General features: G+C 43.3%; 3 pseudogenes; all 3 read left to right on the forward strand.

The window, feature by feature from the left end:
- Positions 1 to 295: 295 nt before the first annotated feature.
- On the forward strand, positions 296 to 787 carry LOC119306193 (annotated as a pseudogene).
- A 3278-nt stretch (positions 788 to 4065) lies between these two features.
- LOC119306192 lies at positions 4066 to 4560 on the forward strand (annotated as a pseudogene).
- Positions 4561 to 6264: 1704 nt separating this feature from the next.
- LOC119306893 overlaps positions 6265 to 8376 on the forward strand; it is a 7645-nt pseudogene continuing 5533 nt past the window's right edge.

Genomic DNA, 8376 nt, shown 5'->3' on the forward strand with positions numbered 1-8376 from the left:
ACAGCCAAAACAATGCATTGTAGCTAAGACCCCCTTTTTCCGACTTTAGCACTCGGTAACACCCTGGATGCCGCGTTTTGTTGTTTTACCGAGCGTTTCATTGACGATACTTGGCAAAGTACCTGTTTGCTGAGTTTTAATTTCTGTCGAGTACTTCTTTGGTAGGAACTTGGCAAAGATACTATTGCTGACTACCTAACATATTGCACTCGGCAAAGACGAAAATTCCATTAGAGAAGCTTTAAAAGAGCGAGTGCGTGTGTTTAGCTAGTTTCTTGAACCATCAGACTAGATCATGGAGTAGCCGACAAAACAGTTCAACTGGACTAAACACTACGAGCTCGTGTATATGAGTGGAAATGACTCAGTTAAAACTCGCAAAGCCTCGATGGTGGACTTCAATGATATGGAGAGCGAGGTCGAGGTGATGCTTGCATTGACCAAGGTGTGTGGAGAAGGTATCACCCACTTTGGAGTGTCGCATGTGGTGCTCCTCGATATTGTGCGGAACCCTTCTGTCCAAAGGCAGGTGATTGGATGTGCATATCGAATTGGTCAACAAAAGATTGTCCATACATACAATCTAATCACAAAAGGAACACAAGAGAAGTACAAATATGATATACAAGCTAGGAAGGAGCAAATGTCTAAATTGTTGTTTTCAAATGAGCCACAGCATGCGGAGTGCAACCGTTCGTCAGAATTTATTTCCATTGATAGGATTTTGGAACAAATCACAGAAGATGAAAATCGGAAAGAGATTCTTTTGAAAATAGTCCCATCGTAGTGACAATAGAACTTATAGATCTCTGGTAAGTGGAAGCTTCTAAGATGAGGATGTTGCAATTTCCATATTTGTTTGTGGTACTTATCCTTTTATATCATTTGTGGACAAGCAGCCGTTCTAGCAAATTCTGAATTTATGGATTCTTCAAAAAAGAAGTAAAATTATTTGTAAGGTATTGAAAATAGAAATTCTAAATTGAGATCATGTGGTATCCCTCCTTTGGGTAAAAAATTTGAAAATGGCAGCCCTACAACTTTTATATCTATCTGAAAAATGGGGCAGCACCATTCAGGTGCTTCCCTTGCTCATGCCGTATGGAGTTCACACACACACTCCATGCACCAGCCCATAGCTATAGCTAGGCTCACACAAGTCTGACCATATAAAAGATCGGGCTCTCTCATTGACATTTCTAATGTTCATTTCCAAATTCACAAGTGTATATTTTTCAATCTGGGATAGAAGAGGCTGGATGCCTCAGACCTAAGGGGTCTGCTGGCATATCTTGATAGCATGTATGTCTTGTATACCGATATCATATTCCATCAGTCCAATTTGTTTGTTTGTGTTTTTTGAAGGCATCAATACAACGTTTGATGTATGTCATGTGTGCTTCACACCTTTTCATCCTTCGGAACAACATTTGCTACACTTCAATCTACAATGTGCGTAGAAGGTGCTGAGAGCCTGACTCGAGTTGCCTGTTGTCTATCATCGGTAGATGGAAAATGATTACCCGGACAATGGACCCGACTCCTGCATGAGAACAACCTGAAGAAAAAGTTGAGCTTTGGTCAAAATGTATCATCCACTTTTCTAAAAATGAAGTCATGCTTTTCAAAATGTGTAAATTCCATGTACGTTGTTGAATTTTTGGCTTTGGATGTTGTCTTGAAGATGAGGCGGCACGGTCAGCTAACGAGTTGATGCAGGTCGGCATGTTGTATGTTGGCTTGAAGAAGTGGCGGCACGGTCAACTGACGAGTCGAAGTCCCCGGTCCAGCCGAGGTGTCAAAGCCTCCATGTCAGCCGACGAGTCGGAGTAGGTCGGCGTGTTGGATGTTGGCTTGAAGAAGAGGTGGCATGGTGATGCCGACGCAGGTCAAAATTTGTGACGAGGTCGACCCCAGGATGATGAAGTAACTGTGTGGCGATGATGGTGTTCCCGCCCCATGTAATTCTTGTGGCGACGATATTGGTGATGATTTAGCCTTCGCCATGCCGAACTCTTGGTCAGCTCACCATGGTGTTGATCCAATGAGGTTGACCTCGGCTCGACGAAGCGATGATCTATCTAGTGCAAGTCGGCAGCCCTGGAGCAACGCTGCCGGGATGGTTTGACACCAACGCGACGGTGAAGATTACCTCGAAAAAGGATTTAAAATTTGTAGGCACATGCTTGAGAACATCACACAATACTCTAAGAAAACAAATCTCCAGAAAGTATGTCCAATATCGCGTTCATGCAGAAATATCCAAAAATTGATGCACTCCTCGGACTTGACCCGGAGTTTGAACGGTCGGATCGAGTTGAAATTTTGAGAGTTGGTCGGTACAAAAAATTTGTAGCCAATGAACTGTTGGATATTCCAAAGCATGTCCCAGCTGGACGCTGTACTCCTCGCCGTAAACTCATCTACATTCCCGTCCAGATTCGATAGCGCTCTGGTGTATTGAAGATTACCGTAGATTTGTCCGTTGGAACACAATGAAATTTGAGAGGTTTTTTCTAAACTCAATTCTACACAATTCCTCCAAAGCAATCGTCAAAGCGACACTTGAGGTGGCAGGGACAGCGAACACGAAACCACTGTCCAGAAAAGGTGCACGGTTACCTGAGAACAATGTTGACATTGAGGCCCCGAGCTCCATGGATGATTCTCCCGTGATAGATCGGAGTTCATGTTGATGAAAGCTTATCATCCATCAACTCTCGATGGAGGAAGTGTGATCCGCTACTAGAGATTCGGGCACGGAAGTCTCGCATGAAGATCTAAGTCGTTGATCGATGGTCCTGTGTTGATCCTTCTTTCGATCACACAGCGGAACTCTCAATGAAAGCACCAATGTTAGTGTCAAAACTGGTAGACCTCGGGTAGGGGGCCGAGCTATGAGATCTCATTGATGGGTAACAAGATACAAGGGACACGATGTTTTTATCCTGGTTTGGTCCCTCTTTTAGGAGGTAAAACCCTACGTCCTTCTCTTTCTTATATTATGGGTGTATCAAAGTACAAAGATGATCTACCTCGAGATCGTAAGTTGTGGTTTACACCCTAGGGGTAATGATGATGATGAATGTGAGATGTTGTGTATCGACTAGCCTGGCCTCAGCTTATAGAATGTATCGGAGGCCTAGTCTAACAAGAGTCCTACACGGGTATGTTGGTGGAGAGAAGTCCCTGTCTTGATCACCATGTCTTGTAGAATCTTCCTCGTATATGTCATGTGCTGCCCGAAGTGTACCATTATTGAACAGCCACAGGGGTCCTTGGCCCGACCCACTAGTCGGGAGATGATGTGGTGAGTACCCCTTGTCTAGGACATCGTCAATAAGGACAACCGTTTTTATTTAGAATACAACATGTCTCTTGCATCCGTACATCAGCCCCTTGTCGCTGGCATGGAAAAGTTGCCAAAAGAAGTAACATCCATCGTGGACGAGCTTGCGCTGGAGAGGATATGACTAATGCCAAGTGAATGAGTTAAGACGAGACTTGTTTATGAGGTCATGCGTCTATGTCAAGCACTACCGGAATCAGCGCCTTTATCGAGTGCCTAAAAAACTCGGCAAAGGGCAAAAAAAACTCGGCAAAAGTATGCAGTGAATAAGGTCATTGCGTTGGTCATTTGAGACCAATTTTTTCTGGAAAAAAGTGTAAATAATATGGCCTCAAATGTGAAACATGTCAATATAAAATTATCAGTCTCATTAAAATGAACAACTTTGATATTTAATGCATCTCCATCCAAGGTCATATGCAGCTGCTACAGCCAAGACAATGCGTTGTAGCTAAGACCCTGTTTTATCGAACTTTAGCACTCGGCAACACCCTGGTTGCCGCGTTTTGTTGAGTGTTTCATTGGCGATACTCGGCAAAGTGCCTATTTGCCTAGTTTTAATTTCTGCCGAGTACTTCTTTGGTAGGAACTCGACAAAGATACTATAGCTGACTTCCTAACATATTGCACTCGGCAAAGATGAAAATTCCAGTGGAGAAGGTTTAAAAGAGCGAGTGCGTATGTTTAGCTAGTTTCTTGAACCATTGGACTTGTCCATGGAACAGCGGAGGAAACAGTTCAACTGGACTAAACACAACGAGCTCCTGTATATGAGTGGAAATGTCTCCGTTAAAACTCGTAAGGCCTTGATGGTGGACTTCAATGATATGGAGAGCAAGGTCAAGGTGATGCTTGCATCGACCAAGATGTGTGGAGAAGGTATCACCCTCTTTGGAGTGTCACGTGTGGTGCCCCTCGATTGATGTTGTGTGGAACCCTTCTGTCAAAAGGCAGGCGATTGGACGTGCATATCGAATTGGTGAGCAAAAGATTGTCCATAAATACAATCTAATCGCAGAAGGAACACACGGGAAGGGCAAATATGATATACTAGCTAAGAAGGAGCAAATGTCCAAATTGTTGTTTTCAAGTGAGCCACAGCCTGCGGAGTGAACTCTTCATCAGAATTTATTTCCATTGACAGGATTTTGGAACAAATTACAGAAGATGAAAATCTGAAAGAGATTTTTGTGAAAATAGTCCCATCGTAGTGACAATAGAACTAATAGATCTCTGGTAAGTGCAAGCTTCTAAGATCAGGATGTTGCAATTTCCATATTTGTTTGTGGTACTTATCCTTTTATATCTTTCGTGGACAAGCAGTCGATCTATCAAATTCTGAATTTATGGATTCTTCAACAAAAGAAGTAAAACTATTTGTAAGGTATTGAAAATAGAAATTTTAAATTGAGATCGTATATATGGTAACCCTCCTTTGGGTGAAAAAACCAAAAATGGCGGACCTACAATTTTTATATCTATCTGGAAGAAGGGGCAGCACCATTCATGTGCTTCCATTGCTGATGCAGTATAGAGGGCACATATACACTCCATGCACCAGCCCATAGCTATAGCTAGGCTCACACAAGTCTGACCATATAAACGATCGGACTCTCTTATCTTGTGTTAACATTTCTAATGTTCTAGCTTTATATTTGTTATAGTCGGTCTCTGTTCATTTCCAAATTCACAAGTGTATTATTTTTCAACCTGGGATAGAACTGGCTGGATGCCTCAGACCTAAGGGGTCTGTTGTCATGTCTTGATAGTATGTATGTCATGTATACCGATATCATATCCATCAGTCCAATTTGTTTGTTTTTGTTTTTTTAGAAGGCATCAATACAACATTTGATTTATTTCATGTGTGCTTCCCACTTTTTCATCACTTCCCAACAACATTTGCGTAGAAGGTGCTGAGAGCATGACTCGAGTTGATCATTGTCTATCATCGGGAGATGGAAAGTGATTACCCAGACAATGGACCCGACTCCTGCACGAGAACAACCTGAAGAAAAAGTTCAGCTTTATGTTGGTCGAAATGTATCATCCACTTTTCTAAAAATGAAGTCATGCTTTTCAAAATGTGTAAATTCCATGTACGTCTTTGAATTTTTGGCTTTTGGGATGTTGTCTTGAAGAAGAGGAGGCATGGTCAGCTAATGAGTTGAAGTAGGTCGGCGTGTTGTATGTTGGCTTAAAGAAGTGGCGACACGGTCAGCTGACGAGTCGAAGCCCCCGGTCCAGCCAAGGTGTCAAAGCCTCCATGTCAGCTGACGAGCCGGAGCAAGTCGGCGTGTTGGATGTTGGCATCAAGAAGAGGCAGCATGGTGATGCCGACGCATGTCAAAATTTGTGACGGGACGATCCCAGTTTGATGAAGTAACTGTGTGTCGATGATAGTGTGTCCGCCTCGTGTAATTCGTGGGGCGACGATATTGGTGATGATTTAGCCTTCGCCATGCCGAACTCTTGGTCGGCTCACCAAGGTGATGATCCAATGACGTTGATCTCGGCTCGACGAAGCACTGATCTATCGATCGCAAGTCGGCAGCCCTGGAGGAACATTGTCGGGCTGGTTTGACACCAACGCGACGGTGAAGATTACCTCGAAAAAGGCTTTAAAATTTATGGGCACATGTTTGAGAACAGCACACAAGACTCTAAGAAAAAAATCCTCAAGAAAGTATGTCCAATATCGTGTTCATGCAAAAATATCCAAAAATTGATGCACTCCTCGGACTCAACCCAGAGTTTTAATTTCCGCCGAGTACTTCTTTGGTAGGAGCTCGGCAAAGATATTATTGCTGACTTACTAACATATTGTACTCGGCAAAGACGAAAATTCCAGTGGAGAAACTTTAAAAGAGCGAGTGCGTTTGTTTAGCCAGTTTCTCGAACCATTGTACTTGGCCATGGAACAGCCGAGGAAACAGTTCAACCGGACTAAACACAACGAGCTCCTGTATATGAGTGGAAATGTCTCTGTTAAAACTCGCAAGGACTTGATGGTGGACTTCAATGATATGGAGAGCGAGGTCAAGGTGATGCTTGCATCGACCAAGGTGTCACTGGTGGAAAAAAGGCCTTTGGTCGCGGTTCGCAACTGCCATTAGTCGCGGTTGCGCAACCGCGACCAAATAAGCGCGACTAAAGCCCCCCACCTTTAGTCGCGGCTGCTTAAGAACCGCGACTAACGGCCCGTCCACGTGGGCGCCAGGCGGCCGTCGGGGCGGAGGACCTTTAGTCGCGGTTCTTCTGGCCAACCGCGACTAAAGGCCGCCACAGGTTTAGGGTTTTAGCCCCCCCCCCTAAACCTGTTTTCTGTTTAATTTGTATTGTTTTATTTCTTTTGTGCTTTATTTTAATTTTGAAGGAGTTTCATATATAGGAATATACAATATATATTCAATATCATCGGATGACCATATACAATTTTGAACAAGTTTCCATACATGATTTAATGCATATAAAGTTCTACGTCCTCGTAATAGTGTTCTCCTTTAGGATGGAGGACTTCCCTGCTGAACCATCTAGCTAGTTCCTCTTGAAGTGGTCGGAAGCGAGCTTCTGGACTAAGCATCCACCGGAGGTTATTCCTCTGAGCATTGGTATCACTGGGAACCCGCTCAGAGGTGTATCTCCGGATCATCTCACAGACATAGTATCCACATAGATTGGTCTCCGGTGGCTGAATATCCCCAGCATTCTTAGCCTTTAACATTTTGAATTCTAGCTCTTTTTTGAATTCACCGACCTTTGTATCTACGAACCGTCTCCAAACCCTACGAGGCAAAGAAAATTAAATGAACAAGAGAGTTATTAATTAGTTACTTGATATTAGGAAATGAACGAAATAGGCCGATCGATATAGAGCGCAAATGAATGAAAATAATTACTTCTGCAGCATTCTTCTCATGCCGCCCCAAAGCTTTGGATCCATATTCACAGAGTCGTGGACGAGACATTCTGAGGTGTTAACTTTAATTACTAGCAGAATCCAGTGGAACCTGCGGACACGATACATGCACAGTACGTCATGCATAACTCATCGATTAGCCGGCCACATACCATGCATGGAGTAAACAAAAGAGAATGTGCTCAAGACAGAAACACTCACTCAAAATGGTAAGGAAATAGAATATCACTTTTGAGTTCCTGCTTTGTAAGAAAGTGCCACAGGTCTGCCTCCACGTCGGCGGGGTGACGCTCCAACACATGTCCATTAACGATGTGTGGGTCAATGAACCCAACATCATGGATGTTCCTTACTCTGCATTCCTTAATCTTCATTCTGCATGTATAGTAGCGGACACAACAATATAGTTAGGACATATATATAGTGCAGGCAATATGAACGAGATGGGGTAGAAATTAATAAATCACTTACAGAACGTAGCAACTGATGATAGATTTATCGAGCTCGCGCAGATTAAAAAGCTGGAACAATTCACTCAGTTCAATTTGTACATAGTAATGTTTGAAGTGATGCTCATGTCTAACTTCCGCATAAATATATTCTTTGGCGTTTTTATTTTTTATGTAACCCTTGTACCATTTCAGCAGACCTTTCATTTGTGGAGGTAGATCCTTTTCCTGCGCAGGCTCGACGAGAGGCCCATTCTTGACATATGCAAAAGGAGGGGGCGAGGAAGGGGTGGGAGAGGGTGTCGCGGTAGAGCGCGAGACGGGGCGGCAGACGACGGCGTCACGGAGAGGGGAGGCGAGGACAACACATTTATAACCCTCGCCGTCCCCTCTCGATCCCTAAAAAAACACCGCGCGCATCGCCGCCCCCCTCGCCGCCCCTCTCCGTATATACGTTTTTTTTGTTAATTATCAAATTTTACGGGTTTTTTTGTTAATTATCAAGTTTTAAGTTATTTACCGTTTTTGTTAAACTAAGTTATTTACCGTTTTTGTTAATTATCAAATTTTACCGTTTTTTTTGTTAATTAACTAGTTAAAAAATTCTCTCTCTCTCTCTCTCTCTGCTCTCTCTCTCTCTCTCTCTCTGCTCTCTCTCT

The sequence above is a fragment of the Triticum dicoccoides genome, chromosome 5B, assembly GCF_002162155.2.
Source record: "Triticum dicoccoides isolate Atlit2015 ecotype Zavitan chromosome 5B, WEW_v2.0, whole genome shotgun sequence".
NCBI lineage: Eukaryota > Viridiplantae > Streptophyta > Magnoliopsida > Poales > Poaceae > Triticum > Triticum dicoccoides.